Source organism: Hydra vulgaris, chromosome 06, assembly GCF_038396675.1.
Source record: "Hydra vulgaris chromosome 06, alternate assembly HydraT2T_AEP".
Classification (NCBI taxonomy): domain Eukaryota; kingdom Metazoa; phylum Cnidaria; class Hydrozoa; order Anthoathecata; family Hydridae; genus Hydra; species Hydra vulgaris.
Window position 1 is genome coordinate 53389348 of NC_088925.1, and position 12069 is coordinate 53401416.

General features: G+C 28.6%; 1 long non-coding RNA gene across 1 annotated transcript; it reads right to left on the minus strand.

The window, feature by feature from the left end:
* Nucleotides 1-1902: 1902 nt before the first annotated feature.
* Nucleotides 1903-2404, minus strand: LOC136081977 (uncharacterized). The gene is made up of 2 exons (XR_010639311.1): nt 2253-2404; nt 1903-2177 (listed from the first exon to the last, which is right to left on the minus strand). It is a non-coding gene; the product is annotated as an uncharacterized LOC136081977 (long non-coding RNA).
* Between the last annotated feature and the right edge of the window lie 9665 nt (nt 2405-12069).

Here is a 12069-nt window from a genome sequence, read left to right on the forward strand (position 1 = left end):
TATATATATATATATATATATATATATATATATATATATATATATATATATATATATATATATATATATATATATATATATATAGTATATATATATATATGTATATATATATATATATATATATATATATATATATATATATATATATATATATATATGTATATATATATATTTAAACAACTTTAAAAAGTATTCTACACAAAAGAGTGCTCAATGTTCTTAAAAAAACAGAGCAATTATATATTAGTAGAAAATCACTTAACTAAATTTTTTTCCATTTGACACTGTGTTTCATCAACAAAGATTCAGGGTTAGGGTTAGGGTTAGGTTAACCCTGAAAATATTTTGCGTTTGCGGCACAAGACGAGTAAGACGTATTCTTTTTTTGAGCATAACTTTATTTACAATGAAAATGGAAATAAATATTAAAAATATAGAAAAAATTATCACAAGCAAACTAGAAGAACAAAAAAAAAGTATACTAGCAGAAATGGAGAGATTACTCAAAGATCATGAAAAAAACTTCACTACAATAATAAGTTCGAATTTCAAAATAATAACAGCAAGGTTAGACAAAATGGACGCTGAAATAAACAATAACAAGTTAAATATCAGAAGAGTTGAAAATGAAATTGACGAAATAAAAGTCAGCTTAAATTTCCAAGAAGAAAAAGCTAAGGATGAACTTATTCATATAAAAACAAAATATGATAATGAAATTTTGATGTTGAAAAAAAAATCTATTGACTTAGAGAATCGCTCAAGACGTAATAACTTACGTATCGATGGCATAAAAGAAAACCCTGAAGAAAACTGGAGTGATTGTGAGAAGGCTGTAAAAGACATCTTTAAAACAAAGCTAAATATATTAAGTGAAGTAGTTGTGGAACGAGCGCACCGAGTCGGTGCAGTTAAAGATAATAAAACACCAAGATCAATCGTTTTAAAGCTTTTGAATTATCATGATAAAAATAAAATATTAAGCTCAGTAAATAAACTTAAAGGAACCGGTATTTATATTAATGAAGATTATGCAAAAGAAACGATGTTAGAAAGAAAGAAGCTCTGGGAAGAAGTTAAACGATTACGAAACGAAGGTAAATTTGCAGTTATTAAATTTGATAAAATTTATTGTAGAGATTTTAGAAAGTAAACGCGCGAAGTTTTATTAAGCGAAGCGCTATTTTAACGATTTTAAATAATGACTAACTTAACAATAGATTTTGAAAAATTACACTTTAATGTTTTCAATTCAGCAAATGTTTTACTTAATGATATTTCTGACGCTGATTTGCATTTTTTTAACGAAAACAATTTTAGTTCGTCCTTTTTTGAAATAAACACTTTTAAAAGTGAACTAAAAACCTTAAAGACTAATTTTACTGTAATACACATTAACATAAGAAGTATAAATAGCAACATGGATAAGCTAAAACATTTTCTTATCGAATGCGATTATCTATTCAGTATGATATGCCTAACAGAAACGTGGTGTTCTGACGAATCATGCAGAATAAATTCAAGTTTAGAAATTCCTAACTACAAGTTACCCTTTAAACACACGACGTCTTAAAGACGTCTAAAAAACGTCTTTCAGATGTCTAGACGTCTAAAAGACGTTTATTAGACGTCTTTAAGACGTCGTGTGTTTACTGGGTATTATCATCTGAAAGAAAAACTAACAAAAGGGGAGGTGGAATTATAACTTATATTAGGAATGATCAAGTTACCAAAATTAGAGATGACCTTTCGATCTCAGATGCCGATAGTGAGGTTTTTACAATTGAAATAACTAGCAACAAATCAAAAAACGTACTGGTCTCGACATGTTACCGGCCACCTGAAGGTGATTTATTTAAATTTTCCAATCATTTAAAACAAATTTTTATAACAAAACAACAATGAGCAAAAAAAAATATTCTGTATTGGAGACATAAACATAGATTGTTTACAATATGATAAACATGCCAATACTAAACTTTTTTTTGACGAAATGCTTCAACATTACATCTTCCCAATTATTAACAAGCCAACTCGAGTAACTCCAACTTCAATCACTGCAATAGACAATATATTAACTAATTCATTGTTTGATACTTCTCTAAAGGCAGGAAAAATAAAGGCAGATATATCTGATCATTTTCCTATTTTCTTCTCCTTGACGCAAGATATAAAATCTAATAATAGTTGTAAAATTAAAACTTATAAAAGAAAAATCAACAAATTTGCTATTCAACAATTTAAAGACTCACTGTCGGCAGAAGAGTGGGATAAGGTATACCATGAATGCAATCTTGGGCACACTAACTCTGCTTATAATAACTTCGAAAAAATTTTCCTAAAAAGCTAAAATATGCACTTCCCAATTAAAGTAAAATTAATAAAAGAAAAACACTTAAAATGTCCATGGATCACCAAGGGTATTAAAAAATCCTCAAAAAAAAAAAAAAAACTTTATATTAAAAACTTAAAAAATAGAAATGAGGCAAACCTAAATTTTTACAAACAGTATAAAAACTTGTTTGAAAAAATTAAAAAAAATTCAAAGAAAAACTATTACTCAAATAAAATAAAAAACACAAATGGTGATATTAAGAAAACTTGGGATATCATGAAAGAAATAATTGGAATAAAAACCTGCAAAATAAATAGTTTACCTGCTCAAATTGTCATAGATAATAAAGAGTATGACAATAATAATGCAATTTCAGAAAAATTTAATAGTTTTTTTGTCAACATAGGCCCAAATCTAGCTTCAAAAGTCAATTGTCCAAACAACTCATTTGAAACTTATCTAACTAGTGTCAACAACGAATTAATATTTAAAGAACTAAAAATTGATGAACTCGAAAATGCAATAAACTCTCTTAAAACAAACAAGTCTCCAGGTATAGATGACATTTGCAGTAATATCGTCGTCAATGTCTTTTCGGAGATACGCAAACCTATTTTCGAAATATTTAAATCATCAATTATAACAGGAACTGTACCAGATAAATTAAAAGTAGCTAAAATTGTACCTATTTTTAAAACCGGTGAAACATTTCTAATAAACAATTACAGACCAATCTCAATACTTCCAACCTTTTCTAAAATACTTGAAAGAATAATCTACAATAGATTATATGAATACCTGATTCAAAACAAGTTCTTAAATAAAAAACAATTCGGCTTTCAAGCACAGCACTCAAAAGAACATGCAATTTTAGATTTAGTTAATAGCATAAGTGATTCTTTTAATAAAAAGTAATTTGTATTTGGAACTTTTATAGACCTATCCAAAGCATTTGACACAATTAATCATGATATCTTACTAAAAAAATGGAAAAATACGGAATAAAAAATACTAGCCTAGATTGGTTTAAAAGTTATCTGTGCAACAGACAACATTGTGTTATTTCGAACGATAATAAATATTCTAATTTACTAAAAATAAAATGCGGAGTTCCCCAAGGTTCCATTCTTGGTCCTCTTTTATTTTTAATTTATATTAACGATCTTCCACAATCACTAAAAAAACTTGATGCAATAATGTTTGCTGATGACACAAATTTATTTTATTCATCAGCATCAATTGAAAATCTCTTTGAATCTGCAAATGCTGACCTTGAGAGTCTAAACATTTGGTTTAAAGTAAATAAATTATCTTTAAATCAAGAAAAAACAATCTTGTTTCATTCCAACCAGCAAAAAAACAAAATACCAAGCATGCTACCACTACTAAAAATTGATAACATAAACATCGAAAGAACTGAAACTATTAAATTTCTTGGGATTATTATTGACGAAACGATTTCTTGGAAACCCCATATAAAAACATTAAATACAAGAATATCAAAAAGTATCGGCATACTTTACAAAGTCAAAACTATACTTTCCGAGGAGAATCTGAAAGTTCTCTACTTTTCTTATATACAAAGTTATCTAACATATGCTAATATTTCCTGGGGAAGTACAAATAAATCTAAATTAAGTTCTCTATATACACACCAAAAACACGCATCAAGATTGATTTATAATAAAAATAAATTCACTCATGCCGATCCTTTACTTAAAAACTTGAATGCTTTAAATATCTATCAAATTAACATCTACCAAAATGTTTTATTTATGCTCAAATATAAGCTCGGACTTGTCCCAACTCATTTTACTAATAACTTTTTTCAAACCAACGCCAACAGATATATCACACGAGGAACCGGAAACTTTACATTGCCCATAAAAAAAACAAAATTTTCGAGATTTTCAATTGTATACCGTGGCCCCTATCTATACAACAAAACAATACCTCAAAATATAGAACTTACTAACTTGGATAATCTTAGTGCCCTGAAGAAAAAACTAAAAGATCTCATAATTAACAAAACCAATTTTATCGACATGTATTAAATATAAAAGAACAATTAATATAATAAAATGTAAAAAGAACAATTTCAGCTATAAAAATAAATAAAAAAGAAATAAAACATAAAATGTAAAAAAATAAATAAAAATTGTTAGCAACTATACATAGTAAAATATTACTGAACAGTAGACCTCAAAAAATTAATGTGTGTCTTTACTCTTTAAATTTTTAGTTTATTTTGTATTTTAAAGGTTCTCGATGAAAAGACTTTTTTTAGTCTTCTGCGAGTTTCCTTACAACTACATAGTACTACTAATATATGTTGATATATATTTTCAACAAATAACATATATTTTCAACGACAACGACAAGCAAGTCCCTAGTAGCCCTGTGGTGCGACGGACTTGCGTATATTTTTTAAATGCATGGGTTAATAGCCAGCACTTTATATTATAAACCACGAATTTATTATGAGTTAAAATGTCAAACGCGCATGCGTAAAACAGCATTGTTAACGCTCTTTAGATATTGTAAATATTTGTGGTGGACATTTATATAAACTGGAGACATGTAAATATTATTTGTTTTTGAAATATATAATAATGATTGTTGTAAAAAAAAAAAAAAAAAAAAATATATATATATATATATATATATATATATGTATATATATATATATGTATATTTATATATATATATATATATATATATATATATATATATATATATATATATATATATATATATATATATATATATATATATATATATATATATATATATATATATATATATATATATATATATATATATATATATATATATATATATATATCCGATTGGGTAAGCATTACTAATGGCTTTTTGTTTTACGTTATTAAAGAAATTGTTTTGGGTTCGGTTACATTGTGTAACAGTTGTTACTGTTTGACAAAATTGAGCTCAATAGCTAACTTTTTCCAATTTAAAACACAAAGCGTTAATACATAAATTTGTTTATGTATTTGCGCTTTGTTAAATAACTAAAAACTTGGTTATGGTTTGTAAAAGGTAATCATGTTTGTAGTAATTTAACGTATCGTGGCCCGTGGAGCGCTTTTTTGTTTTAAGCTTTTCGTAACGCAATAAATTGTTAAGTGATGTGAATTTATTACATTTACCTGTAAATTTAATAAAACAAATTGTGAAAGACAATCGCCTTCACCATTTTTATTTTTATTTTTTTTATTTTTTTTTATAACTTTGAAAATTTAACATTTTTGTAGCTACTTAACCCTTAACAGCTTAAAGGTTTTTACTTAAAGGTTTTAAGGTTTTTACTTAAAGGTTTTAAGGTTTTTACTTAAAGGTTTTAAGGTTTTTACTTAAAGGTTTTAAGGTTTTTACTTAAAGGTTTTAAGGTTTTTACTTAAAGGTTTTAGTTTCGTTTACGTAAAAATCTTTGAGATGCTACAAATTTTTTTTGAGCTTTTTCATTCCGTGAAGAGATATAGAAAGAAGATTTCAAGTATATATGCAACCCTTGGAATTAGGAAAAATGAGGTCGGCAATAATTTGCCGACCTCTATCTTTTAGAGGTCGTCATCTGGTCGACAAAAAAAACTTGACGCAAAGGTCTTACCATAAAACATAGAAACGAGGTCGGCAATTTTCTGCCTACCTCAAACACTTTAAAAACTTTGATATTTATACCTAGTATTAAGGTATTCAAAAACTTTGATATTTATACCTAGTATTAAGGTATTCAAAAACTTTGATATTTATACCTAGTATTAAGGTATTCAAAAAACGATTAATTTACGTTGATCGTGATTTTTGTTGTGATTACTTCTTGATAGTTCAAGTAGTAATCATAACAAAATATAGTTTCAACTTTTAAAAGAGTAATCCACTATGATTACAGCTTTTAAAGGTTACAAACTGCATTTCAAAATTTTCTCCTATCAACGCAAAGGCTCTAATTTGATTTGATGCTGGAATAACTATACTACTAAGACTGTGCCACGATTTTAAACGATTTTTGGTTTTTTCTCCCTCCAGCTAGTCTATTATAACTCCTTGATTTTTTTAAACTCTTAAACTTGCAACTGATTTCGAAATGTCACAGCTTATATTTTTTGAATTAATTATATATTTTTTTAAATATATATTTTTTTATTCTACAATTAGGTCTAATATCTAGTTACTTAAAAAATGTTATTTTGATTTTTTTCCCAATATTTTCAGAGCATATTATTACTTATCAAGACCACAACAACCAAATGTCTCTCTATAGGAGACATTTGGTTGTTTTGGTTTTGATTAAAAGTGAATTGGCTTCTTGTTATATTTTAAGATTTATTTGCATATAAATTTCCATATACGATTTTTCACGTTTAGAGGACATTTTTGTGTACTATCCAGATCTTTGCTTTTCCTTTGCGTCTATAAGCATGCACAGCAGATTATGATCTTATGTGAGTAATTGCATATAAAAAAATATTTATTTTTATGGGTAGCAATTTCTTCCGAGTAAATGATACGACGAGCTATTTTGATTGGTATATCTTTGGCCATATACACTTACCCGTTTTAGAGACTTTTAGTATTTTTTCTCCCACCTAACTGCATAGAGTTCTCATTTTTCTATTTTAAATATCGCTAGCCTTCTTAAACGTTGCACAGAACGCAATCTGAGTCACCATGGGTTGGTAAACAGGTTCCGTGTGTGTATTAAATAGGTTTACCTTTGATTTATAGGCCAGAGAACTTTCCATGCACGGGTGTTTTATCCATCATGGATTTCTGGAGATGTGACTACATTGTCTATCAACTCTTTACACTGGTTTCTACGGAACTGACACCAATCCAAAGCATTCCCTTGTCCCAGGGAAGAGTAAGGCTTATAATAAGACTTATAATAAGACTTCACCATGGTGAAGTCTTATGTCAAAGATTCTTCAATCATAGATGTCTAATCCACAGAGGACTCTTTGATATAAGGATGGTACTTGCCACACAGAGTTCAGTTTGTCACTGCAAATGTCATCGGCATTAAAATTTTACATTATAGGACACCCAAGGACAAACTAGCTCATAAACGCCCATTTTCCAACGTCATGTCTATTATAGTTGATACCATACTTACCAACACAATTTTCAAAGTCAATGACCAACATAATTGATAAACTCATGGTATCAGCATGAATAGTACGTACAGCCCTACCTTACACTTACCATTTTATGAGCTATCTTGATACTATTATTAACGAACAGTTCCCACACATCATTGCATTTTACAAACCTTTTTATTGGTGACCCTACAATCAAATAGAGTTTTAAATTTTATTTAAATTATTTAGTAAATTAATCATTATCTTAATTTATAGGCGTATTTATTCAAAATGAAAAGTTGCTCTATGTTTGAAACTTTTAATTGCTTTCATTAATATCATGATGATGATTATAATTTAAAAATTTCGGAATATTTAAATTAAAAACAATTACAACTTTAAAATTACTTTATTTTACAAAAATGATACTTAATTATTGTGTATGAGCGACCGTGACGCAGTTGTTAGAGCGCTTGCGTTAGAAGCAAGAGATCCAGAGTTTGAAGCAAGCCCTGGGCATATTTTGCGCCATTGGTTAGGCAGGAGGCGTGGGCATCCTTACTTAAATGCTCTCCCTCAATGCTCTGTGACAAAACCATTAGGTCTTTTTGGGGAATCTAAAACAGAAATTGAAAAAAAAAATTAAATATTGATAATTAACAAAAAAAATGTTATTTGTTAAATAGAAATTAAAACAAAAATCTTTAACGGTAGAAGCTCCATGGTAAGGCGATCGATGGATACCTGGGCACCGTTGCCTTTTTATAGCAAATTGTGGGAAATTTATTAGTTTTTTAGTCTAACTTGATTATAATTTAGTCTTAGTGAAATTCTTTTAAATAGCTCTTTGGCACCAGTACCTAAAACCCATATTATTTTAGTTGTGCAAACTTTGATGTCTGTAGCAGATGAATGATATCTAGAGAAGATATTTCACTAAAATATGAACTGAATTATTTTAAATTATAAGCATTTAATTCTGTTTTGTTTTAGAAGCATAAAAGTCTATAACTTTTATTGTAACTGTAGCTTAAAAAAATTGGGGTGACTTTGGCTCACTACATTGGGTGACTTTGGCCCAGGATAAAGTCACTAAGTTTAGAAAAAAAAAATGTTGTGGAATAATTTTAATAATTATTTGTAAAGTATTAGGGTAGTTCATGTATTGCAATACCCAGATCAACTTTAAAGATTAAACATGCTTATCTCAAAAAGCATGATGGCTAGCCACTATTTAAATCTACAGAAAAAGATATTTTAAGAGTTGTGCAAAAAATTTAATCTGAAGATGGCTTTCCTGTGGAACCAGATGTCTTAAGGCATGTCGTAAAATAATATTTAGACATACCTTAAGACATCTGGTTCCACAAATTTTAATATTTTACTAAACATTTATAATATTTAGTAAAACATTAAAATTTGTTCCTAAATTGTTATACTTGTTATCTAAACTTCGTCATTTTTTTTAAACTTTATTTTTGTAAATTTATGTTTTTGTACGTAAATATTATTGTTTTTATTTATTCAATGCATCTTTTAGTCCCTTTTTATTGGGTTGGCCTAACTCTTCCCCCCCCCCCCCTTACCACGACCAAATAAAAAACTTTCAATTGTGAGACAGATAGATTTATATATGTTACTATGCACTTCAAACAGTTTTTGTAGTTTTTATGCAATAAACGTTTAGGTTTCAAAGCCATACCAGTTTTCCGTAATTAATCATCACTTAAAACGCACAGTGCACAGTGGGCCAGAATGCACTTTTACTGGACAAAATTCATAACTAATTTAATATTAGAGCTATATTCACTAAAATTAGTATGAGTACTAATATGATGTCTGCGCTTTTTATGAAGGTAATATTTTTTTATTTCGTTGCTATGGATACCTTTATTTTGCTTAGCAACAACCTACTTTTGTTATCTGCAGATATTTTATAAGTGCTATATTCACTAAAATTGGCATGAGTACCAATATGAGATCACACTTCTTACAAAAGTGATAATTTTTTAAATTTAGTTGTTATGGATACTTATATTGCTTAGTTACCGGATACTTTCCTTAGTTACAAAGTGGTAAATTGATATTTGAATATCTTATCGGATTTTTGACCCACCTATATTGAATAAAAATTGAGCATTTAGGTAAATAATGTTTTAGGAATAATAAAAGCAAAAAATAGTGCAAGAAAACGTTATCAATTTTAAATTACATCAAAAAATTATAAAACAATAATATCGTTTGAAGATTGTTTAAGTAATTGTAAAACATCTGAAGGAAATGCTTTATGATTTGTTTGGTGTGATGTTGATTTACGCAATGATGAAATAACAGGATCACTGGAAACTAGGAGTCTATTGATAAGATCAGTATTTGTTGCTTTTCTGGATGTTTTTCGGCTGAAATTTTCGCGATAACATTTAAAGTCTTTATTTCTAGCTTCTTGAGCTTCCTCTGACATAAGTCCGATGGGTAATGTAAGGCTTTTAATTATGTCATGTCCATGTATCAATACTTTGTGAACTGATTGAGCCATGTAATACCATGGATAAAGGGACACATATAGTCTAAAAGTGTCAAAACAATAATCCTTGAACTTTAAGCAGTCTAATTCATATCCTGAAGAGAGCGTTACCAAGATAATGTAAAATCTGAATATAAGGTTTTGGTCAATACCCAGAATTTCAGCTGTTTGTTCATATGCTGCAAAAGCACGCCTTGAGGTATTGCCATCATTACTTGTTCCAGAACCACCACTTTTAGGGAAATCAACAACAAGTCCCATTTTGTTCATAAAATCAGTCTGAATCTTTTGTTTAGCTACAGATGCCTTTTCTTTGTGTTCTTTAGATCTTGCTTGCCACTTTCTTGTTTCTTTTTTATATGCAATGTGCAATAACATCTCAAAAAATCGAATCCATGCATGAAGACTGGAAAGACCGTATTTGAACTCTCTGTTAGTATAATCTATATTAAGGATATCAAGACTATTCATATTTTTTGGAGAGACACCACACACTGAACAGCATTGATATGAGTTATTTTTTTCAGATAATATTGTTTGAACCTTCCCATCAATCATTGTAAGTTCAATAATACAATTCACTTCAATAGAAGATCCGCAAACCTCTAATAAAATCATACCCAAGCTTTCTATCTCACTTTTAATGTACTGATCTTCTTCAATCACCGATTCCTTGGATTCCATTTTGTATGCAAATCTTATGGGTCTACAATAGGCTGTGGAGGACGACTTTTGATTTCTCCAAGTAGGCACCTTTTCGTTGCTGTTGTTAAATCCAGTCAAATCCAATGGGACAAGACAAGTAATAAATAATGATTCTTCACGCTTTAAATCTCTGTTAATGTCGGGTTCTGATAAAACTTGTTTATAAATGCTTTGGCCAGTCAAATCAAAACCAGCCTTACACGTTAGTGTCATTGTTTTTATTGCTTTGTCGTTCAATATCAAGTGCCTTAGCACAGGTTCCTGAACTGCACAGATTCTTTGCAAAGTATGAGTCATTAAATCTTTTAAAGGAACTGAAGCTGAATAGTCCTCCACTGTTATGTTTGCAGGATAACATTTCAATTTTGCATCTCTGACATCATTGTAAGCGGGGTAGATGTTATATTCTTTCTCCAAGGCTCCGCTTCTAATCAATTGATAGGAAGCTTTTGTCAGACTTGCATCGATTATTAAAGCCAGTGCTTCGTCTGCTGAATATTTAGTTGCTTTATCTGTATTTGATATATTTAAAACATTCTTGGCAGCAATAACAACAGATTCATCTCTAAATTTTTTATTAGCAGCAAAAAATAATTCATTGGATGAATGAGATTCAATTAAACAAGATACACGCCATTTTTTAGTTTTATTAGAACTATTATCAAATGCAACTGGTTTTCGACCACGTCTACTTGCAGTTGGTTCATTGTCTTTTTTTCTGACAATTAAATATTCATTAAGCCAGTTCACAAACTTCTTTTCAAAATTTTTCACAGTATAGTTTGCAGATTTCCACTTTTTTTTATACAAGTAAACAAATCGTTGAACAGCATGTCTAAAATCAACGTCTTTAAAATTAGCAAATTTTGGCTGAATAAATTTTAATATATCTTCAGTAATATTTTGTTTTGAAATACTAAGATTGTTTTTTTGGAGAAAATTATGAATGTCTAAGTTTAACAAAACCATATCTAAATAATTATTGTAACAAGTATTTTGTATTTAAAAGTAAAATATTATAATATATATGCTGCCTGGACTACTAATACTCGTTAGTAATTAAGTTACTACAAGTGTTAGTAATTAAAATTAAAAGTAATTAAATTACTGTCAGTGTTAGTAATTAAATTACTAACAACTACCGAAAACATGTTGTTGCTATGTTATGCAAAGTAAGGTATCCATAGTAACCAAAAAAAGTTAACCTTATAAGAATTCTGAATCTCATTTTAATACATACCCCCAATATTGTGTATTTAGCGCAAGTAAAATACTGTTAAAACAACGTTAATGTAAAAATGAGTTGTTGCTATGCAAAATTTAGTACCATAGCAACCAAGTTAAAACATACATAAAATCTGAACTGGGATTTAAGGGGACGAGCAATCAATTAAAACTCGATT